General features: G+C 34.0%; 1 long non-coding RNA gene across 1 annotated transcript; it reads left to right on the top strand.

Annotated features, from left to right (window-relative positions):
* The first annotated feature begins 24,615 nt into the window (after positions 1–24,615).
* On the top strand, positions 24,616–26,648 carry LOC126656596 (uncharacterized). Its single transcript, XR_007633266.2, has 3 exons — positions 24,616–24,699; positions 25,889–25,963; positions 26,449–26,648. It is a non-coding gene; the product is annotated as an uncharacterized LOC126656596 (long non-coding RNA).
* The last annotated feature ends 236 nt before the right edge of the window (positions 26,649–26,884 follow it).

Below are 26,884 nucleotides of genomic sequence, written 5' to 3'. Positions count from 1 at the left end.
TTCAAACAACACCTTTCGATACCCAAGAAATACTAGAGTAATGTGTTAGCCATATATCAACTATATGCTTAACACAACATGTCGGGGGACACAAGTCTAAACCGACCCAGCCAGAGTAAAATCCAAAGTTAAATCCTTTAAAACCAAACCAATGTATTTGAAAACAAAGAACTCACTATAAGCTCAACCCAACACAAGTCAAAACCATAACAACAAAATACAACAATATTGCCAACACTTGGCCACTTTCACCCGGAGTTCATACATCTCAAACAAAACACCTTAAGTGTAACTAGTCACGATTTCAATCATTTTAAATTAACTAAACTCAGATCTGAAGTATATACTTGAAATAGCCTTAAAATCTTGTAAGAATATCCATAACTCAAATGCCAAGACAATCCAAGGTAAACTAACATCTTTTATAAGTTCAAATCATTTTCAAAACATATTTTTCAGCCTTTAATAACTTGGTTTAAATAAAAATTTAGCCAAAGCACTCAAATAATCAAGTATGGCAATTTTGCCGAAAATTGCCTAAACTAGCCAAACGATTCAAAACAAAAAATCAATAAAACAAAGTATGTTACTACTGATTTAAAACCTTTAAAACATCACTTAGAATATATTATATCATTAGGTATAGAATTTGAAAACCATATTGTATTCGTAACGTTCAATTTCCTTAAAATTGCCATTTTCGCAAATCGTAGAATTTTTAAAAACCAAACCAATTTCAATTCTCACTTACAAATAAAAACTTTTTATATCAGTAGCTATTGATATAAGAACACCTACTCATCAATTAATTTGGATTCAACCATTAAAATAATTCATTAAATGAATCTAATTCGCACAAGTCTAGAAATCGCCTAATCATTGTTTAATTACACCAATTCGTTATTGAATCATGCCAAACTCTTTCCAAAACTTATAACATCAGATTATATATGTATAACCCATCATTTAATCATATAAGATCATTAGCTTAAACACAGAATATCAATAACAACAATTCAATCCATCAAAATCCTATATTATGCATTTCTAGGCAAAATCACACAACAACGAATTCATAAATCAATTAGGAGTAAAAACATTACCTAAGAATGATGAACAAGATTATAATTGATGTATTAACCCAAGGTTCAAAGGGCTGGACCGAGATCAATTTGATCTATAAGCCACCAATGAAGAACACAACGTAGAAATCGCGTCGATCTTGCGAGTGTGATGCAAAATCAAGTTCTTAACGTAATGAATCGCATCTGGACTTGTTAGAATAAAGGAAATGTGTATTTTCTATGAATATATTCGTTTTAGGGTTTGTGAAAAAGAAAAGAGGGCTGCTCACATGAAATAAAGGTCTATTTATTGACTTATGCGGGCTTTACATGGGCTTTGATAAAAGCCACGATTTAATTATCATTTTGAGAGTTAGAAGCATCCAAATAACGTGGAAATTTTACTCATGCTAGAAAATACTCTTATGAACAACATATAAAAAAATGGGCCTGATCCGACATTTCAATTGGGAGATATCAACGTTTTACTAAAACAGGGCAGTTTTGGAAAACATGTGAATGCTGTTTTGATATATACCGGAAAATAAATCGAATCAACATCAAACACATAGGAGATCATGGGATACATATAAGAAACTCAAAAAGACACAACCAAGGTATGACAAGTGTTACTTCTAACATATAACCATTCACAATCAAGTTCGAAACATAACAAGAAAAATATTGAAATGCAAAATAACAACGAATGCAAGAAAACAACCAATTTGTAATGGATAACCAAACTGACAAATCAAGTTTGAAAACACGGGGTATTACACTAACGGTATTATAAAAATATAACATCACATATCAAACAAAGCTTTTGTACAAAAATACATTTAATTCAGCATTTGATCCGTTCGAAACTATAATCCTAAAACTCATCACAACTTACGAATATTCAAATCAAACTGATTCATGTGGTCGGACCCGGGAGTGTTCACACTCAACCACGTCAGCCGCGACCGACCTCTTAATCCCAAAGTGTGGGTCCAACCCACTAGATACGGGGCTCAGGTTACTTTAACCGAGTTCACGCTCGTATCGCAATCATATATCCAACTTTGAAATTCGTATTCATAATCATATCATGCATATATATATATATATATATATATATATATATATATATATATATATAAAAAATCATTTCTCATAGTCAGACACACTAGACTGACTCAATACTGGTGATCACAGAGCCTATTGACACCCAATAGGTAGCTAGTTTCTTCGGATCGCATACTAGAGTCTCAGCTCAAAACAATCAATAGAAAACATTCATATAATCAAGTCATATAAATGCGATGCATTTCATAATAATATTTATAATATATGAAATTAACTTTTATACATAATACGCGAAAGTAAGATGCAACTCACTGTAACCGCTATTCCTTATATCCGAACGTAAGCTCCAGGAGACTGGCCCGTCCGAGCTCCTTGATTCGTCATACTCGTAGCCTGATAGCCCATCATCTCTATCATAGAATTCTATCGTTAAAATGTATACTTATAAAATCATATTCTAACAATTATTCTAGCCACCAAACATGGCCAAAAGCGTAAAACATAAGTCGTCGCGTTCTAAACGTATCCTTCTTGATATCTATTATCAAATATCATTTCTCGATACCACCTTGACTTTTTCTTTAGGTTTACTTAAGTAAACCAACCATGATTATAACGTTACTTTATTTCTTTATTCAAACACATTTCGTCAACGTATCATGCTCATTTCTCGTCATCGGAGGCCATTTTCCGCTCACGGGGACCCCCAAAGTCACCTTACGGGTAGGGCACGTCGTGCCCAATTGTTTTTAGGGAGGGGCACGTCGTGCCCCTTCCCTCTCATGTCGCGCCCCCCTTGATTCACAAGGGGCACGACGTGAGACCCCCCGGCGCGTCGCGCCAGGGCCAATTTTCGCCTTGTGCGTCGCGCCAACCTGCTTAGGCGCGATCCCAGCAGGTCGGGCAGCCATTTCCGACCCCTAGATGTGTTCTCGACCTAATTCAACATCAACCCAATTCATTTTGGCACATAATCTATCCTTAGAAACTTCAAAAACATCAAAACAACTACATTTATGATAGTTCGATTCAACTGCAACAAAACAGCCTTAATATCTTTAATTTCAGAAACAAAACCTCAAACTTACCTTGATTCGTATCTTTGGGAGGATATAGGATCGAGTTCTCGATCCAACGGCGCAAGAATCACTCGATTCGGACGAGAAACGAAGAAACGGCGTCGAATCGAAGATGATCGTCGATTTCCTTCTTTCTCCATCATCTTTTGGATTCACCTTTTGATGATGAATTCATATGAATCATATATATATTGGCCAATATATCCCTTTAACCCTTCATTTCTTTAACTTAAATCAATTCTCTTTTAAACTTTCCATTTTAACCAAACGGTTAATTATCCGCTTTAACTCAATTACGTACGTATTATTTATACCAAATAAATAATACTAATCTATAATTATTATTTTCCGTCAATAGTCTTATAATTTCTATTCTCAAGGCTAAATTGGCTAATTTACACTTTGGCCCTTGAATTCTTCAAAAAATGCAATTTAGTCCAAAACGCTTCCGCGTCCAAATTTTAAACAGTCTCCGATTGACTCGAAACTTCTACCATAGATACTACAAAATATTTTGCGGAATTTGGCGAACTAATTTCCATCACGAGATTTATATTTTATTTATATTTATTTTCTAACCTTTTCCTCAAATCCCGCTACGGTCGCTTAATAAAAATTATTCTAAATCCTCAATATTACTAAATTAAATTCATCGTAATTTAATTTGTCAGAACTTACGACACGTGGCACGATAAAAATATTCGGGGTATTACAGTTGTACTACTCCTGGATGGATTTCTATTCCATTTCCACTTCTTATGGACTTTCGAGTTTATCGAAGTCCAATATCATCTTCCCTAATGTCTACATTCTTCCTAGTACTTAATCAAGTACGTGATTACCTTCTTGCCTTCTTCGCTTTCGCTGCGACACTCTCATCCTTCATTCACTAACTATTGTCTATATAGTTAGATTTCGTATGATCTTTCGTTCCACATTCTTATCTATGTCTTATGGTCAATGGGAATGTCTATTCCTTTATGACTAGTCCAATACTTCATGGTTCCTTTCTTGACATTACTCGATATGTATCGAGTCCTTATCCACCATGTATCTTAGTTCTTGATCCTTTATCATAGACTTGATGGACTAAACTGGTAGTATCCTTTTCCAATGTCCATTGCAATCCTTATCTTTCTTTTACTATATTTCGTATTCACCTTGTACTTCTCGTTTCATCATACATACAACCTCTGGATCCTTTAATCCTAGTAGGTATAAAACTGGTAACTTCTTTACCATTGTCCAACGAGGTTCTTATCGCTGCCTCTGCGTATCTCTTGATCATCTTATACATCGTATTTCAATACCTCCACCTCTACTATCACTAGAGGGTTGGGAGTTGCACTCTTAGATCATGTGCATATTCGTCTATCGTGTTCTTACTCATATCTTGTCTATCAGTAAGATTGATCTTATTCTTAGATTCACCCTATTTCCCTTAACTCCATATGCTTATAAAGTTTGATTACTATTATCCCCTTGTTACATTCCATGTAACGTTTTTGATTCCTTTTTCCTCGACTACTCTTATCGAGTGTCGTTCCATATATACTGATCATCTAGACCTTTTATTTTTCGATTATCTTAATTGATCTCCTTACATTTTTTTATCCATCTTTAGTTCTTATACTTTCCTGTACTTGAGTGCCTTGATGTAGGCATCTCGTTCTAAGTACTTTACCTCTTACATGTATCCTTCCATATCCTTTGATTCATATACTTTCTTATACTTGAATGCACGTCTATGGGTATCTTACTTCAAGTTATAGTCCTTATCTTAATCTTTCTGACAACACTCTTATGTTGTAACTCAACTCTTTTGTTGAGTCTTTCCTTTCTACTCAATTGCATCTTTCGACGTTTAGAAGGCTCACTAGCCTCATCTATCATTTATACGTTCGCTTCTCCTAAGCGTTATAAAATCTTAATTATGTCCCTCTTAGGACTTACTTATTCGCATCTCACGAGATCACATCATCGTGATGACTATCCACATTGATCATACACACTTGTGTTGGTGGTTTTGATCACATACCACTACTGGTCAAATACCATCACTGATCAAATACCATCCCTGGTGTCTTTGATCATTTTTGCACCTTCTATTCTCAAGGTGACTTACTCAAACTGCTCATCTCATACAATCCTTAACTTACGAAGGTTCAACCTACGAGGTATGAGCTATGCTCACTATCAATCTATCTCAACACGATCACTTCATATTTGTTATTGCTCTTGATATGGCTTTTATGTATTGATGTCACAGGAATTTCCATCTGGTCTTCTTACGTTTCAAACCCATTTTGACTCTGGCTGTCGGTACTTTCAAAACATTCTCCTTTCAAATTCAATATGATTTCAATCATATGATTCCAAAATCAGTAGTATAATTGTGCATCAGAGTGATGACATCTCTCATCACTAATGAGTTGCTACTTTAAACCTCTTTCGTTACTTGTATCAGCAATGCATTGTTGGATTTTTTAAAAATCATGGTTTTAAATCAAACTAGTATACGTATAAGCTGATACTGCAATGCATTTTCAATCAAATGTTTCATGTTTTTTATAGCATCTATCATGCTGTTTCTACGCACAATTATACTTTCAAAAGCAACTTCTTTTGCAAACATCATAAATTAACTTAGACCGGAACCTATGTGACTATTTATCCTTTCTTTATCCTTATATCATATACTAATAAGCTATGCTAACGACATAGCTTACGTTATTCAGGCATATAGGACATTTTGTAGAGTATGTCGAACTCTTTTTAGTGTATGTTCAATGTGTATTCTCTATGTTTTCTTCCCTTTCTAAGGAATACCTTATGTTATGTACCTAGGTTCGCAAGCTTCCTAGTGCATCCTCTATAGGATAACAATCTATCGTTCATATAACACGTCTATATTCTAATGGTTTGCCTTATTGGATAAACAATGGCTACTATAAGCAATGTGATAACACAGAGCATACGCATCGTACCTTGGGGTACCTGACTAGACTCGCCTTGTTCTCGGATTGTTATCCCTGATCGGTGACCTCTAATCCGCTTCGGAAAACCCCTGGTTGCTGCCACTGGATTGAACCATCCACTTGGTTCAAGAACATCCAATTGATGTTCGGGTAATCGTGATCTTCCTCGATGATAGAAGAACGGTTGAGAAAAATTATCCCGACGTTCGAGTGCGTCCTCGATCTAATTAGCTTCATCAGCTATATGAGAGTGATGCACGAATACTTTATCGAGCAATCCACTTAACTTGAGTCTTAGACCCCTTACGGATATCCGTCTAACCTTTATTCAATGTCAGGAATCCTTCATGACTTCCTAAAAAGCTATTCTAGTACTCGAGAGATTCTTCCTCTCCGCTTTATATAGCGTGTGCCTATGCTCAATCTTACTTAGACATGTTGAACAGGAGCAACTTCTTGTGACAACTCATTTCTCACAATTCCGTCTCTATATGAATTTTGCGTATGCATACCTTATCGTATATGAAACACACACGGCCTACTAGTATATGTGTATTCCTACAAACAAACGATATTCACAAAGCAAATGATCATATACATGGGGTAGACTTTCATCATCTCGATAGAAGTTAGGAGTTTTGACAAACAAAAGAGGACTTATCAACGACATGACTCAAGTCCTATAGCTCTAGTAGTTCCTAATTTTACCCTTAGGACCTAGGTATGGAGAAACACCAATCACATATGAGCAATAGCCTATGAATCTAAACATTGATATGATGCCAACTTTGTCACGACCCGAAATCATGAGTCGCAACTGGCACTAGGGAATGGGAATGGCTGTTCCAAAACCCATATCAAGCCTTTAAAAACACATATCAATTTTTCTCAAATATTAAAACACAAGTGCACATATCCAAGCATAAACAAATCGTTTTCATACAAACATATACAAAGTCCAATCATACCAAAAACGTTTTCATTTAAAATCTCCTTGAGCTTGATGTACACAGACGTCTGTTTCAAGTCCTGAAAATGTATCATATGAACATGGGTCTTACAGTGCAATGTCTCACATCTTAGCACAGCCCGTTCCATCACAAATCAAATGGTTTAAAGCGGAAAATCAATACAAAGCATTTACATTCATCAGAGAATGCACAAAACGTATAAAAACCGTTTGACAACTTTACACAAACTAGGACCTGATCCTACTGCATCACTACTGATCCTTTACATACTTCAGACTTATGGAACAAGAATAGAAGACCGACTTGCCAAAACTAGACACCTGCACGAAACACTGTTGGGGGGTAAGTCGAAACTGAGTGGGTTCATAAGTTTACATAAGTGTATTCATTTAAACCATTGAAAACAATGTATAAACATTTCAATCATATGCATCCCAAAACTAGTCCCTGATTCAAACCCTAATCCTTGATCGTTAAGGATTCCAAATGTTTTGCACAAGTATTTCGTTACTTGTACTACTTATTAAAGCGGTAAACGAACAAAAGAATCTAGCTATGAGCCCCGAGCTAATTAGGTTGAGTTCACCCATACTAGTCCAAATTCCTCTAGCTATGAGCCCCGAAATTCACCCATACTAGGCACAAAATTCCTCTAGCGAAGAGCCTCGAGATTCACTTGAGATCACCCATACTAGGAACAATAACACAAACTCAAACCAAAGTCGGCATTCGAACGTGTTAAGCTTAACTGGTGATCATGCAGTTCCTATTGCCGCCCAATAGGAAAGCTCATTTCATCGGATCTATACTGGTTTCAAAACTATGATGTATGCATTTCAAAGCAAAGCATTCATTTCAAAACAATGCTATGCAATTTATATAACATAAAGCTCGAAACGAAATGCATTCAAATACATCAAATGTAAACAACCACATATGTACTCACAACTTGCTATCCCAATTCTTTACACATAATAGCGTAAGCTCCCTGAGCACCTTGTCCGCTAGTAGGTTAACTTGTCAAACCTATCACAAATATCGAATAGATATCGAGTTAATATCAAACTCGATAAACACATAGACTCCAGAATCAACCTCACACATAATCTATCACATCATCGCGTCTAATCCCATTACATTCCTATATACGTGTAGATATGTGATTTATACACACTTTATGTTTATTAGGTTTGTCACTTTAAACCTAAGTTCATAATGTTATTTGACTTATTATCAAATAACTACGTTTATGTTTCACTTTCAAACTTACTTTTGAAACATATCATGTTAAATCAAATAATCGGTCTCGTAATTGATTATCATCGCTATTTGATTTCCATATCAAATAGTCTACTTGGTGATCTTAACTTAGCATAATCATAATCATCAAGTCCATGCCTTTTTGTCACTACCCAATTTCATGAATCATGACCGGCGCTAGGGTATGGGTATGGTTGTACCAAAACCCGTAGCAAGCCTCGCGGAAAACGATCAAACATATAAACCTGCAGAAACACTGCTTGGGGGGCAACCGAGACTCCAACCTAAAATCTAGCAGTTTATATAACAACATATAAACAGAATGCTCGGCACAATTCCGAGACTCCAACAACATACCTTATATATAAATACAATATCAAAAGTATTAATCATGCCAACATGCATAAACAATATTCGGACCAATATGACAACAACAGCCTATAACATAAATACATACTAGCACTACTGCGGTCTAAGAGGTTTAAATAAGTTTAACATCTTTATTTAAAACAAAAATGTAAACCTCCGAGGAAAATCAACAAAGATGGAGGTCACCAACACGCTCAAAATCAACAACCTGGAAATGGGGAAAACAACGGGATCAGATATACTGAGATGAGTTCATACAACTATTTACATTTATTAAGTGAAAACCTTTAAAACCTCGAAGCACTTTTATACTTATATAATTAACATTATGGAAATATTGTATTGAAATGATCCCAGCGTAAGTGCGACGTATCACACTGAATCCCATAGTGGACGGGAACAAATCCTCGTCAATTCCCAGCGTAAGCAAGACAGTGGTCTGCCGATCCCAGAGTACTTACCGGTGCACACAGTCTCGATACAAGACTATCGAGTAGCTCGTTCCAATCCAGATCCATAATGGCTTAAAAACAGTTCGTAAACATTTATATATCAAAATACACAATTTACTTAATAAAGTGGTAAATAGCGATATAAACTCACTGCTTGCTAATCCACGCGATAACCTGGCAAGCAACCTAAACCTGCTCTGACTCCGAAGCACGAACAGTCGACGGGTCTAGAAACAAAGCTTAAGTTAAAATTCATTCAACCCTTAACTCTAAGAATACTAGACACCACATAGGACTAGCATCTCAAACACAACCAAAGAACAATATCCGAAACACAAGTAATCCAAAAGTCAAGGTACAGATACATCCAACAAATTTAATAACCAGTTAAGCTTAGGTGAGTTCTCGATGAAAACAAACCATAGTAATTATTAATTTAGATATCATCTTTTGAAATCCAAAGAAAATCGCAGAGTAGTGTGTTAGCCATATATCCACTATATGCTTAACACGATATGTCGGGCGACACAAGTCTAACCCGACCCAAACTTAAACCAGAGTAAATATGCAGAGTTACATTCTTAAAACAAAGCATCGATTTGAAATTTGAGAACTCATCACCAGCTTAACCAAATCCACAAAACTATAAACGACAACATGCCAATAAATTGTCAACACTTGACAATTTCCACCCGGAGTTCATACACCTCAAATAACACCTTATATGCCATTTCAAATATGCTACCAAGCACTTTAAAACAAGTAAACTCAGATATGAAAATATCCTTGAAGTAGCCTTAAAAAACATTGCCACTTATATGTCATCACAACGATTTAAAATTAACAACTCAAAGCTTCTTAACATCTTATATTAATTCAACATGGTTTTAAATAACACATTTTCAGTCCTTTCCTTTTGATAACAACCATCTTAAATAAGCTTTAACATCTAGTAAAAATATTAGTTAAATCTTTAACCCAACAACACCCAAAGTAGTATCTCTCATTTCTTAAAACGCATTTTGAAAATAATTTCCAGCAAAGCAAATTTATTTAAAACAGCGATTTAATATTAACAAAACCCTCTTAACACCTTAATTAAGCAATTACCAATGATTGTAAAACCACACTATGTATCGTTCTTTAACTAATCACCTATCATCCGATAGAGTTACATTTCCAGATTTTAATATGACCAAAAGCAGAATTTATAGCTAAAGAACATCGTTATTTGATACACCTTTCAATAAGAACGAACAATCCAGTCCACCCAAAGTATAATTTATATTCATAAGCCAATTACAATACCAAATCCATGTTTCCAGATTTAACATTAAAAGCAAAACAGAAAATAAATCACAACACCCTACAAATAGATGTAACACAACAATCTAACAATACAACACATAGAACTATCATAAAACCAATGTAAAAGGTGATACATACCTCTTGAGTTATCAAAAGAAGAAAACCCAGAAATGATATAATCCAACTCAGCCTATAACAATATACAACGAGGTCTAGTGGGTTTAGAATAGCTAGAATTGAAGAACAAGAGATAAAACCACAAAGAAATGATACAAACACTTACCAAGGATTAAAATTGAGTGGAAAGTTGATAGGAATGAGTTAGAATATGACCAACATTAGACTTAGAACCCTAGAATTTCGATCAACTAATTCATTAATTTCAGCCATGGAAATCATAAATTGAAGCCTTATCAATCTTTCCTTGTAGCTTGGGGTTATTTTGAATCCAAAATTATGAACTTTGGAGGTGAATCATGAAGATGGTGTAGGAAGGGAGTGGTACGGCTTCTTGAAGCCAAAAGGAAGATGAAGGAGCTCTCTAGCTCTATGAAAATGAAATGAATCCTTTCATACGCTTATGTCCTTACCTACTGGCTAAAGTGCTATTTCAACTCAAAACGGTTAATTTCACTTTAACTCAAATTTTCAAATAACCGTCGTGCTAACTTTCCAAATAATTTCGGATATCCTTTTCCGATTAATTCTTTATAATATTTCACGAATATTATCGTAAAAATTATTATCTAAGGACGTATATCTTATTTTATATTAATGTCACGACCCATTTTCAGGAATCGTGACCGGCTCTAGGGTATGGGTATGGTTGTACTAAAACCCGTAGCAAGCTTTGCGGATAACAAACAAATACTTAAACCTGCAAACAAACCAATGCTCGGGGGCAACCGAGACTTCAGCCTAGTTCTAGCAATTCATAATATTCAATATAATTTAATAAATGCTCGTACAACTACGAGTCTCCAAGATGACATATATATATATAGACCAAAATAACAGTATAACATGCCAAAGCAAATATATCCAGTCGAACCAATCCGACAAACAACTAGAATATAATAAAGACTTCTAGTTACTACTGCGGTCTAAGAATAAAACATTTTAATAACTTTTTTATAATAAATGGAACTTCCGAGGAAAGTAAAGAAACGGAGATCAGCTGACTCTCTCAAATCATAACCCTGGAAAAATTGGGAAAATAACGGGGTCAGATATACTGAGATGAGTTTATACCACTATTTAAATTTATCAAGTGGAAAACCTTTAAAACTCTTTTAAAACATTTAATATGAACATTACGTTTAATAGTTAGAACCCTAATCCACAATCCTAAATATAACCATAATCCATATAGGCCTGGTCCCGAGAGTTGATCTACACTGAGTTACAACCAATCACTCTTAATTCATAACTAGAGTCCCGAGAGCTGAGCTACACCGAGTTACTCCACTGGTCCCGAGAGCTATGCTCACACCGAGTTACCACCACATATCACATACCTTATCTAGATCAATACGGTGCGCACGCAATCCTAATGATGCCCATTAGATAGAATGTTCCAACTAGAAGTCATAATGATAAAAACAGTTCGAAATATCATGTACAGTATATATATATATATATATATATAGAAAAATAACAATTTACTTAATAAAGCGGTAAATAGTAAGTACAAACTTACTGCTTGCTAATCCACGTAAAAACTCCTGGCAAGAAACCTAGACTCGGTTCGCCTTAAAAGCACGATCAGTCAACGAGTCTAAACACAAATAAATAATTATTAAAACGACCCTAACTCTACATAGTACTAGACACCACATAGGACAAGCACAAACAACAAGTCAAGGTAAAACCAATTAGATCAACCACAATATCCAAATAATTTAAAATGCCCAATTAATACAAGTCTATTGAGTTCTCGCTTTAAAATCCATTTTATAAATATTATTTAATAACTTTAGATAATAAATAATTTCCAAATAGTGAGTTAGCCGAGTTACCAATAACTACCAAGCTAACCTCACTTGTCGGGTGACCTAAGTCTAACCCGACTCAAAACGTTTGTCAAATATAAACCCGAGTTTATATTTATAAAAATTATTTGGTAAAATATTAAACCATTTAAAACAGAACTCAATAACTTCAATTTCAAGTAACCCGAGTTACTAACCAATAACTTAATCATTTAAGTTAAAAAAATATTCAAGGGCTAAATTGTAATTTAGCCAATTTTAATATTTGAAAATAAATATAATTACCCTAGTAATTTTAACATAAATTGTTAAAATATTATCGTTCACAATTCACGTATTTATAAATTAAAGCGAGATTCGAAAGTTATTAAAAACAAAATCAATTGCTAAATAAATAGAGGGATTCAATTACTTAAACCATAAAATTTTGATAACCATAATGGCGAATTAGCCATCTCCTGCATATAATAACCAAACAACCTCGCCCACTATCATCTTCCTCATTTGAATATTTGAAACCAAAACATAAATCCATAACATGAAGTTACAGAAATAGAGAACATGAACTCAAATAACAAGCTTCCATGATTCTTTAGCAAACAACTTAACAATTCTAAGGCTAATAAAACAGCAGCTCCTATCATCAATGGTAAACAGAAATAAACAATCAAATATAGCAAACTTCACCCTTTAATGATTTAGAAACAAAACAAAAGGACAGTTCCATGCTCAAAACAAAGAGCGGCAGATCGGATCAAGCAAACCGATGAGAAAAGATTTCGAATGATTCAAACCAAGCTATAATAACATGAAATAGGTTTTAAACCTTAAAAGACCCATGAGATTCACATAGTCCAACTCAAGACAATTAGACAGAAACTTATTGGAACCAACATTACAAAGGATAACCAAAACGGTGAAACGACGGCTAGAATAACGGCGAGATTTACGTACCGTTTGACGAAAACAAGGTGTAGAATCGTAGAGGCAAGAGTCTACTTTGACTGGGACGAGACGGATCCAATTTCGATCCTAAAACGACGGAGCACGGATCGAAAAACGAAGGTGTTGATTATAACTCAAAACTGATAATAACTAAAAACGGTAAAACGACGGCAGCTCAAACGAAGAAGTTAATGTACCGTTTCCGATTCTGAAACCTTAGAATTAAAGAGGATCGAGTCTACTATCTCTCAGACGAAACGGAACGTGATTCGATCTAAAAACGGACGAGAACGATCCAAATTCCAGAAGTGACGTTTATAAGTAAAACTGAGAATAAGAACACATACTTACCAGTTTTTCTGAGATCTTTAGGAGAAGGAATGAGCAACGATTTCAGAGAATTTTTCAAGGGCTAGGTTTAGTTTGATGTATGGGGAAAAGATTAGGGTGAAAATTCTAGGTATTTAAAGGGTAAATTAGGAAGAAAAGTTCCCCTCTAAATACGTATCGTTGGTCTCAATCGAGACCAGCCAAAAGGCTTAGGTCTTGTTCGAGACCTGCTGGTTTCGAACGAGACCAGCACATTTATGCTAGAGGTCTCGTTCGAGACCTGCTGGTCTCGAACGAGACCAACACCAAAACCGCATGGTCTCGAAGGAGACCGAACGTGTTTCATCGGGTCTCATACTGAGACCTGATTTGAAACATGTGGTTCAACCACTTGGTTGAACCACAAGCTAATGGGACACGACCGAACCTTGAATTGAACCAAAGCACAAACGAAACCTCAAATCAAACCATAAACCGAAAACGACCCAAATTATTTCCGAGAACCCATCATAAAATTTTAAAAAAGTACGGGATATTACATTCTCCCCAACTTATTAAAAATTCGTCCTCGAATTTAAAATAAAACCATCGACGTACCACATAACACAAAGTTACACGTCTAGCTGAACAAAATGTACAAGTCGATAAGAAAACGCATCCCCAAGATACCCAATGTAAACCATGACAACAAAAACAACGAAAAATGTAAACGACCTTTGTCATTAAAGAACAGTTCTCAACCGAGAAATCAACCCAACTGTAATCAAAGGTATTCCATGCTTAACGACATACGCAACTCTAAGTGAGATCGACAAAGATAAAACAAACTCTAATACACAACACTCGGATGATATACTTAGGATAATTAAGGACGAATCTTGAATCTCAAAACTGACACTGGTTAGCAATATAAGCGATCACAACACACATATGTACCAAATTCTGTTTCTAACAATTAGGTGCTCCAACTACTAATAACATAATTATTCAAATGAGAGTCACAATTACTCAATACCGGAGTGGCTTCCAAAACCAGCTCGAAACTCATCTATTATAAAATCCTCAATATCAAATACAAGATCAAACGCTAAGCTCGATTATAGTTCTTAAAATTTCCAAACTCTTTTGCCTCAAACAAAAAAAGGATACTGTTTAGCTGATAAAATCTATCGTTCTAAAACGATTTCTTACTTCCACTTATAGCATCTCTACATCAAAATTATCGATAACAAAACCCAATAAACTCAGATATTATTTGGTTCCAAAACAAACATTATAATAATCATCTAATCCTAACGATTAGTACCAACTCGATAATACCATTAACTTGTGAATCATAAAACACAAAAACTCATATCACAATTCAAAGAAAAGCGAACCTCTCTCATGAAAACAAAAATTTCTATATCAGTGATATACAATATTCATCAAAAACATTCTTCCAATCACTCAGAAACATAACGCCACCACGACTACATTGAACATTGACTGCATCTGGCAACATAAAATTTTGTCGCTAACACCAAGGGTTTAACAACTGTCCAAAACGATATCCAAACATTACGATAATACCATCAATTAACAAAATTGATCAACCAATCATGGTTGTCGAAACCTATTAACCGCGATTCCCGATTTTCAAATCAACTATCTCATATAACCATATCGAACTCAAATTTTCAAAATTATTCAATCAATTGACTATAACCTTGTGTACAACGAAAGATCAATACAACAAGTTCACTACGACCTGATTGTTAGTTATGCTCAAAACCAACCACTGAGGGTGTAAAATATTTTAATACAAAATATTTATATACAAAATTTTCCACCCTTTTAAAAGACTATACGTCTTACATCTCCTTTTATATTCAAAATTTAAATTTCCTTTACTGTTTAAAAACCATCGGTTTTGTAAACCCTTGAAAATTTTCAAAATATCCACATTTTGAATCCGAAAGTTTCCATACTTTTAAATACGTTTGCAAATTTATAAAACCGCTCAACTGACAAAATTTATGTTCTCTTTAAACCAAACTTGTTAAAATAGTTCATACTTTAAAATCCAACTGTGGCAAAATCCTCCGTATTCAAAATACACATTGATGTTTCAAACATCACAAAATTTTAAGTCGCTTCTAAATTTTCTCAAACAAAAACACAATTTGAAGAAATCGCTCAAGCAAAAAATTTATCATCTCTTTTTGAATCAATTTTGACAAAATTTCTCTCTTTCCTCAGAAAGGTAAAATTAACAATGTAAACCTCTTGTTATAAAAATACCTTTATATCAATACACCATAATACTTTGGACAATTTCAAATATGAAAAGATAAAGTTTTTTTTAAAAAACGTAGTGTGTACACACACATTATTACTTTCTATGAAGCACAAGATTCTGAAAACATCGACCGATCCCTGACAATGTAATTGTCCAAAATTCACTACCATCATCACAGAGTATTTGTCTAGCTACCTTTCGGTAACAGTTTCAAAATCATTTGAAATCTGACTACTTTACAAATACATTTATCACAGTGTGATTCGCGAGGTCGTTTCAAAACATATTTCTCAAAACACTTTACCGAAAAATCCCTTTTACATAATTGTGCGCCAGGGTGATGACATCTCTCATCCCCAAAGAGTTGCATCCAACCCTAATCATTTCTATGCACGTGATGCATGTAGTATTATGCATGTATCAATTATTAATTTCTCTTTGTTTAGTGAACATACTCAGTGTTCAATGCAAACCTATTCATGACATTCAAAATGCATGTTCATGATATGTCCGGGCACAATTACATGTTGAAAATATTTCAAATATTTTAACAATTCAACCTTTGAAATCCATTTCACAGTAAAACATTTGCTAGACGTTACACTCTATGAGATGTGCACTCGATAACCTCAAAATATTCCTCAAACTCCGTGCTTACAACCTACTAATATTCGATGCTATACATCAACTCCTCCTAATAACTTCATTACAACTCTACTATAAAAAGTATCTAACTAACCTCAATTCGGACTGAAACTTATTCACAAAGGAATAATACATCAATATGTTCCTACAAAACTTACCGCCAACTCCTGCATCCACTCATCGGACTTGATGGAAACATCAGTGTATTAATACACCGATCTATCTTCTCGGTTCAGAGTTTCCAATATCCGTTCTAGGATAATCAGAAATCATCAACCAATCTAAGGGAATACTTACCTCATCTTCCTTGACATCGAAACCCAAAGATTTCGATCCACAAATCATATATCAAGGTAACACAACCTTGACCACGTGAATAAATCATCTCACGTGCTACTCCACACGAAGAGTCAAACAAATACAATCAGCTTAGTCCTACATGTAAGCAAATTATACCACACAAATTAAAACCAAAAATATTATGATTGCTACAAATCATAAACCACATAAGTGTTGCCATTAAGCAAAAATTTACCCAAGCATACTTAAAAGACAAAAACAAGACGTGCCACAACAAGCTTGAATTTTCGTAACAAATCATTATATAACATTTAATCTCTCAAGAAAACGCTTCAAAATTTATTTTGAAATCTTAAAGTAAAATACGAAAACTTCCAAATTTTGTTGAGCCCCGCAGTTAAAACAAAATCACTATCTGTAAAAGTTTCTTCTTATTTATCTATTCTTTAAGACGGATATCCAAGTATCTCAACCCATAAAATCATCGAGCTAGCCGAGTCATTACAACTACCAAGCTCAACTCCTAAATTTGGATGACCCAAGTCGAACCCAAAATAACCGTTTATAAAACGTATTCAAAATATTTGTATATCCGAAAAAAATATTTTAATAAATTTCCATCCTTTCAAATTTGGGAGCTAGACTTAAACAAACCGCTAAACGATAATTTAAAACTCAAATGAGAAATCTTAGATTTTATACAACCATTCCGTAAATCCCGAAGATGCAAGATACAATAAAAATCCTCTTTACTAGCAACTTAACCAAAAATCAAATTTTTAAAGAATTAAACTCAAATTTCTCTTTAATTCTGTGTCAAAACACAAATCGAATAAAGATAATTTTGTCAATAAAAATCCTTAAAGCAACATGTGGTAAAACCATGTGTGATCACAAAACACGTTTTAAAGTTTTACCCAAAATTTCTTTACTAGAAAACAAGGTTAACGCCTAAATGTATTCTCATAGGTGCTAGTGTATATAGCACCCAACAATTACGGCCAAAGCCAAAATGTACTACCATTTAATCCATCGTTATTAAATCATTAGTGGCATAAAGCCAAAGTTTATCAAACAACATCATTACCCAAGTACGAGTTTTTGAGAAATTTATCAGCCTACGATTTTCCGAGAAACCAAAAGCAATTATAATCACCCAAGTGAAATAAGCTCAACATGATAAAACACAGCAAGCAACATCCAAATGAAATTAATTGTCAATCATAGAATCAACACCAAATAAAGACTGACAGACATCACCCATAGGATGTAGGCTGAAAGTTTGAAAATAAAAGATGACGTTTTAAAAGACAAGACATGAATCCTAATTCCGCAATAGTTCCTATGACACGACATCAACTTATCATGCCAAAACACATAACACATAACATGCCTTGGTTTGAAACCAAAGCTCTGATACCAAGTTTGTCACGACCCATTTTCAGGAATCGTGACCGGCGCTAGGGTATGGGTATGGTTGTACCAAAACCTGTAGCAAGCCTTGCGGATAACCAACAAATACTTAAACCTGCAAGAAAACCAATGCTCGGGGGCAACCGAGACTTTCAGCATAGTTCTATTAGTTCATAATATTCATTATAATTTAATAAATGCTCGTACAACTACAAGTCTCCAAGATGGCATATATATATATAAACCAGAATAACATTAGAACATGCCAAAGCAAATATATCCAGTCAGACCAATCCGACAAACAAGCAGAATATATTAAAGACTTCTGGTTACTATTGCGGTCTAAGAATAAAATATTTTAATAAGTTTATTAAAATAAATGGAACCTCCGAGGAAAGTAAAGAAACGGAGATCAGCCGACTCTATCAAATCATAACCCTGGAAAAATTGGGAAAACAACGGGGTCAGATATACTGAGATGAGTTTATACCACTATTTACATTTATCAAGTGGAAAACCTTTAAATCTCTTTTAAAACATTTAATATGAACATTACGTTTAATAGTTGGAACCCTAATCCACAATATTAAATATAACCATAATCCATATAGGTCTGGTCTCGAGAGCTGAGCTACACCGAGTTACCATCGACCACTCTTAATCCATAACTAGAGTCCCGAGAGCTGAGCTACAACGAGTTACTTTACTAGTCCCGAGAGCTATGCTCACACCGATTTACCACCACATATCACATACCTTATCTAGATCAATATTGGTGCGCACGCAGTCCTAATGATGCCCATTTAATAGCATGTTCCAACTAGAAACTATAATGATAAAAACAGTTCGAAATATCGTGAAAACTCCTGACAAGCAACCTAGACTCGGTTCGCCTCAAAAGCACGAACAGTCGACGAGTTTAAACACAAATAAATAATTATTAAAACGACCCTAACTCTATAGAGTACTAGACACCACATAGGACTAGCACAAACAACAAGTCAAGGTAAAGCCAATCAGATCAACCACAATATCAAAATAATTTAAAATGCCCAATTAATACAAGTCTATTGAGTTCTCGCTTTAAAATCCATTTTATAAATATCATTTAATAACTTTAAATAATAAATAATTTCCAAAAAGTGAGTTAGCTGAGTTACCAATAACTACCAAGCTAACCTCACTTTTCGGGTGACCTAAGTCTAACCCGACTCAAAATGTTTGTCAAATATAAACCCGAGTTTATATTTATAAAAATTATTTGGTAAAATATTAAACCATTTAAAACAGAACTCAATAACTTCAATTTCAAGTAATCCGAGTTACTAACCAACAACTTAATCATTTAAGTTAAAAAAAACGTTCAAGGGCTAAACTGTAATTTAGCCAACTTAAATATTCGAAAACAAATATAATTACCCGAGTAATTATATCTGAAATTGTTAAAATATTTATCATTCACAATTCACGTATTTATAGATTAGAGCGAGACTCGAAAGTTATTAAAAACAAAATCAATTGCTAAATAACTTAAGGGATTCAATTGCTTAAACCATAAAATTTTGATAACTATAATGGCTATTTAGCCATCCCCTGCATATAAAAACCAAACAACCCCGCCCACTATCATCTTCCTCATTTGAATATTTGAAACTAAAACATAAATCCATAACATGAAGTTACAGAAACAGAGAACATGAACTCTAAACTTTTCAAATAAGAAGCTTCCATGATTCTTTAACAAACAACTTAATAATTCTAAGGCTAAAAAAACAGCAGCTCCTATCATCAATGGTAAACAGAAATAAACAATCAAATGTAACAAACTTCACCCTTTAATTATTTAGAAACAAAACAAAAGAACAGTGCCATGCTCAAAACAAAGAGCGGCGGATCGGATCAAGCAAACCGATGAGAAAAGATTCTGAATGATTCAAACCAAGCTATAATAACATGAAATAGGTTTTAAACCTTAAAAGACCCATGAGATTCACATAGTCCAACTCAAGACAATTAGGCAGAAACTTATCGGAACCAACAGTACAAAGGATAACCAAAACGGTGAAACGACGGCGCGAATAATGGAGATATTTACATACCGTTTGACGAAAAAAAGGTGTAGAATCATAGAGACAAGAGTCTACTTTTACTGGGACGAGACGGATCCAATTTCGATCCTAAAACGACGGAGCACAGATCCAAAAACGAAGGTGTCGATTATAACTCAAAACTGAAAATAACTAAAAACGGTAAAACGACGGAAGCTCAAACGAAGAAGTTAACGTACCGTTTCCGATTCTGAAACCTTAGAATCAAAGAAGATCGAGTCTACTATCTCTCAGACAAAACGGAACTTGATTCGATCTAAAAACGGACTAGAACGCTCCAAATTACGGAAGTGACGTTTATAAGTAAAACTGAGAATAAAAACACATACTTACTAGTTTTTCTGAGATCTTTTGGAGAAGGAATGAGCAACGATTTCAAAGAATTTTTCAAGGGAGACGACGGCTAGGGTTAGTTTGATGTGTGGGGAAAAGATTAGGGTAAAAATTCTAGGTATTTAAAGGGTAAATTAGGAAGAAGTTTAAGTTCATAAGTGCCCCTCTAAATACGTATCGCTTGTCTCGAACGAGACCAGCCAAAAGGCTTAGGTCTCGTTCGAGACCTGCTGGTCTCGAACGAGACCAGCCTCAAAGCAAGGGGTCTCGTTCGAGACCGCATGGTCTCGAACGAGACCGAACGTGTTTCATCAGGTCTCATGCTAAGACCTGATTTGAAACATGTGGTGCAACCACTTTGTTGAACCACAAGCTAATGGGACCCAATCGAACCTTGAATCGAACCGAACCACAAACCAAACCTTAAATCGAACCATAAATCAAAACGACCCAAATTATTTCCGATAACCCATCAGAAAATTTTAAAAATTTACGGGATATTACAATTAAGTCATGCTAATAATTGCTTCGACAAATAATAGTTTTATGTAAAAATTATTATTTCGTGATTCACTTGATAAAATTAGTCCAACTACATTCCTTAAATCGATTTTCACCTCCGACCTTCCGGTCCTCAATTCCATAATTTTCATGTGGCACGTCCTAGTATCTTAACAGTATCTTAACTGTTTACTTATCTAATTACGGGTATTACAATAATGTTCTGATTAATTTGGGTAACTTAGAGGCATAATCTGCAGAGACTTATACTTAGACATATTTAACCAACACCCTAAGGTTTTTGTACCGACAAACGAAACTTAATTTGGAGCTATATAGCCCACCGAGGTATAAGCCTTGCAACTGGGTTGTTCTGCAGGGTAATATTCTGCAATCACATTAACTTCAAACACTCAACTTAATTAATCCAAACTCATCACAATTCAACCCTATATTGTAATACCCCATGTTTTTCCAGCTTGTTCCGATGATTTTTTTAATGTATTTTTATTTGGTCTTTGGTGGTTTTGTTCCTTCAAACCATGGTTTGGGTTGCATATCTTCTGGTGTGTTGTTTTGATTTGGTTTTGAGCTTTATTAAATAAATGTTTATGTGTTTTCCAAATGTGACATGCTTTTATAAAATGTCCATATTTTCCTAATGCACCGTTGGATCGGGATCCCTTTTAGATATTTCGTTCCTGAGAGAATTTGCTAAAACAGGCCGGTTTTGATTATTTTTCTTCTATCGCGGGCGCGAGACATGGAGATCGCGGGCGCGATATATTTGTGTCGCGGGCGCGACACGACATCATAGTGTTCGTTGTTTTTATATAAATAGGCTTTTAACTCGATTTTTTCAGCCCCTTTCACTCAATCAGATCTAGAGCGAACTTATACGCAGAAACACTCATTTTTTTCATTCCTTTATGATTCTTGGTGGTTTTTAACAATTTCTTTGTGATTGATCATCCTATTTACGATTCCTACGCGATTCCTTGTGATATTCTTCGTTTGGGTGATTTTGGCTTCCTTTCTTTGGTGCAGACCCTATTTTCTTGGGTTAATATTTATTTGTTTGAGTTATTCATCACTCTAAGGTATTTTTTTCATACCTTTTGTATTTGGTTATTGTTGTTGATGTTTTATGCGTAGAATTGCATGTTTTAGGGTGTTTTGAGGATTAAAACCTTATGATTGATGGTCTGAGTTTTATGATCTGATATATATGTTTAAAATGGAGTTAAGTGTGATTATTTGCTGATGTATAAGGATTAAAATTGGTTAGACATGATTTAAGCGATGATTACGCGTTTTCTAGCTTTTTACGTTATGGATTCGCTTAGCATTTTATATATAATGTTAAATCTGAATTTAGTATGATAGTTTTATATTGTTCACATATAGCTACTGATATAAAGAGTTTGGATTTGAATTTAGGAATTGGAATTAAGTTGTGGTGTAAAATCTCTACGATTTGCGAAATTGTCAATTTTATGAAAGTTAAACGCTACGCTTGCAAATGATTTTCAAATGCTATACCTAATAATATAATATTTTATATATGATGTTTTAATGTTTTTAAATTAGTAGTAACATACTTTGGTTCATAGATTGTTTGTTTTGAATCATTTGGCTAGTTTAGGCAATTTTCAGCAAAATTGCCAAATTTGATTATTTGGATGCTTCGGCTTAATTTTTGTTTTGATCAAATTGTTAATGGCTAGAAATACGTTTTATAAATTATTTTGGACATTTATAAAGTGTTAGTTTTATCTTATGTTGTTTGGTACTCGATGGTTGAAATGGTATATAAGTTATGGTGAATTTTACAAAGGTGTTATGGCTATCTAAGTTAATATTTCAGATTTGAGTTTACACCTTTAAAAGGTGTTTAAATCTCATTGATTGCATTTATGGTGGTATTTTTAAGAGATGCATACTTTGGATGGAACTTGTCAAGTGTTGGCATGCTATGTGGCTTATTGCTTTTAAGGTTGGCATTGTTAAGCTATGGATTGAATTCCTATTTTCAAATAACTTTGGTTTTCTATAAGGATTTTCTTTAAACTATGGTTTTCAATTTGTCTTATGGTTGGGTCGGGTTAGACTTGTTTCGCGTGACATGTCGTGTTGAGCTATACTGCAGTTAAGGCTAATACACTACTTTGGAAATGCTTTGATTTTAAAAAAACTATTTAAGTTATGAAAAAGACTTTGGTTTTGTTCTTAAGGATAAGAAATCATCTAAGCTAACTAAATCATTGAAAGTGAATGGTATAAATTCCTTGGTCTGGTTGGTACATGGATGTTTACCTTACTTGGGTTGTACTTTAATTGTTTTCAAGATACTAGTCCTATGTGGTGTCTAGTATTCTTAGAGTTAGGGGTTGAATGGTTTTTAACTTTGCGTTGTTTTTAGACCCGTCGTCTGCTCGTACTTTGGAGTCTACGCATGGTTAGTTGCTTATCAAGGTTATCACGTGGATATGCAAGCTGTGAGTTTGTAGTGTTATTTACCGCTTTATTAAGTATCATAAATTATTTTAGTATTACAAATGTTTATGAACTGTTATAAGCGATTATGGATCTGGATTGGAACGAGCTACTCGATAGGCTTGTGTCGAGACTGTGTGCACCGGTAATTACTTTGAGACTGGCTAACTATATATCTGGCTTACTTTCGGATCGATGAAGATTTGTTTCCATCTACTTTGGGTTATACTTTGGGATGTCATTTCAATACTGTTATTCCATAATCAAGTATATAAATATATTAGTGTAAAAGAATTTCAGGTTTTAAGGGTTTTAATCTTAATAAATGTAAATAACATTATGAACTCATCTCACTATTTCTGACCTCGTTGTTGTAACACCCTGTATTTTTTTGATTGGTTCCGATGAACTTTCCGATGTTTAATAAATTTTTCAAGATCGTGTTTTGGCTCGTGTGTGGTATGTTGTTTGGACTTGTTTTGTGTGCTTTGGGCCTAATGGGTCAACTTTGGGCCTTAAAATTATATTGGTATGCGTTAGAGGAGTTTTGGGCATCCCGAAAGGAATTCTAATTCAAATATTCTGCATTAAGAAAAATAGTCTGATTTTTTAAAATTAAAAATAAGATTATTAGTAAAATAATTATAAAAAGTAAGGTTGTAATTGTTTTCTCTAAAACAAACCCTATTTATAAATGTTATATATATTTAACTCTGCGTTCCAAAAAAAAAGGATTTAGCAATTTGGTTTAACTACCGCGTTATCATTCTATCACTCTCTTATTTCCTTGGCCACTCATCTTTCAAGGTAATTCTAATACCTTATCTTATTAACTCTATATGTTTATAATTGATAAAAGATTGATGTAGATAATTGCTTTAATTGATGGCCATGATTAAGTGATTCAGTTGTCTATTTCATGTTTTATAGACTTCAATTCAGTTTGTGTACACGTTGTACGATGGCCGTCCCTTTTGCTTTTGTTCCTTAAATGATATAGCACACCACTACTGTATAACACAAAATTTATTGTCGTCGTTTTAATTTCAAAATTAATCCCTTAAATTTTTAAAGATTAATATTTTACATTATAAAAATACACGTTTCATTATTCTTTTGGTTTGTTTTGGATTAATGAAGTTATATTGAGCTTGGACAAAGATCGCTCTTTTCAAATATTTATGAGCTTATGTGGTGATTATTAATTCTTGTGATTTGGTTTTTCTAATCAAATAATCAATGATTATGAAACCGGATTTTTGATAATTGTTTTGATTTCTAAATTACTTATTGTTACTATTATTTTAAATTTAAAAATAATATTAGTATCGATTATAATTTAAATTTTTTTGATACGATATTATTATTTGAACACGATAGTTTTATAAATTTTTAATTTGGATAATTTTGGCTTTAATATGAATTGATTAGTTTTGATCTTTGAAGCGAATAATTACCTGGGTAATTGTCAATTTTTAATTATTGGCTTGATGTGCCAATTTGGCTAATTTACGTTTTAGCATTTAAATTATTTTCTTTAATTATTTTAGTCAAGTAATTGGCGGTAACTATTGGTTACTTGTATTTTAAGATATTGAGTTCCGTTTTAATATTTAATTATTATTTTATCAATAAGTATTATTTTGGAATTATAAACTATGGTTTATATTTTTGATAAAATATTTGGGTCGGTTTAGACTTGGGTCGCCTGACATGTGAGGTAGCTTGATAGTTATCGGTAACTTGGCTAACTCACTTTTTGTAATTTGAATTGTTTTATTATTTAATAATTATTTAAATAATATTTTTCCGAAGTGGATTTTAAAGCGGGAACTCAATAGACTTGTATTATTTTTTGGGACATTATAATTTATTTGAGAATTGTGTTTACTCTGTGTGGTTATACTTTGACTTATTATTATTTATGCTGGTCCTATGTGGTGTCTAGTACTCTCTAGAGTTAGGGTCCGTTTTAATAATTATTTATATTGTCTAGACTCGTCGACTGTTCGTGCTTCGGAGACGAATCAGGATTAGTTGCTTGCCAGGTTATCACGTGGATTAGCAAGCAGTGAGTTTGTACTTACTATTTACCGCTTTATTAAGTAAATTGTTATTTTGCTATATATACTGTATACATATATTTCGAAATGTTTTTATCATTATGGCTTCTAGTTGGAACATGCTACCTAATGGGCATCATTAGGACTGTGTGCGCATCGGTATTTATCTAGACAAGGTATGTGATATGTGGTGGTAACTCGGTGTGAGCATAGCTCTCGGGACCAGTAGAGTAACTCGGTGTAGCTCGGCTCTCGGGACTCTGGTTATGGATTAAGAGTGATCGGTGGTAACTTGGTGTAGCTCAGCTCTCGGGACCAGGCCTACTAGACTATGGATATATTTAGTATTGTGGATTAGGGTTCCAACTATTATACGTAATGTTTATATTAAATGTTTTAAAAGAGTTTTAAAGATTTTCCACTTGATAAATGTAAATAGTAGTATAAACTCATCTCAGTATATCTGACCCCGTTGTTTTCCCAATTTTTCCAGGGTTATGATTTGAGAAAGTCAGCTGATCTCCATTTCTTTACTTTCCTCGGAGGTTCCATTTATTTTAATAAAGTTATTAAACTGTTTTATTCTTAGACCGCAGTAGTAACTAGAAGTCGTATTTGCCTAATAATTGTTATCAAAATTATTCTACTAATGTAATTGTTTTGGCTTAATATAATAACTTGGGTTATTAAATATTTATGCTATGTTGGAGACTCGGATTTGATCGAGCATTTATTATAGAAATGTTGTATTTTATGAACTGCTAGAACTAGGATGAAGTCTCGGTTGCCCCCGAGCATTGGTTTTCTTGCAGGTTTATCTAATTGTTGTTATTCGGAAGGCTAGCTACGGGTTTTGGTACGACCATACCCATACCCTAGCGCCGGTCGCGATTCATGAAAATGGGTCGTGACAGTTGTTTTCCCAATTT

This window comes from Mercurialis annua, linkage group LG7 (genome assembly GCF_937616625.2).
Source record: "Mercurialis annua linkage group LG7, ddMerAnnu1.2, whole genome shotgun sequence".
In the NCBI taxonomy this organism is placed as follows: Eukaryota; Viridiplantae; Streptophyta; class Magnoliopsida; order Malpighiales; family Euphorbiaceae; genus Mercurialis; species Mercurialis annua.
The sequence above is the reverse complement of the archived record's forward strand: the minus strand, read 5'-3'. Positions and strand labels throughout refer to the sequence as shown.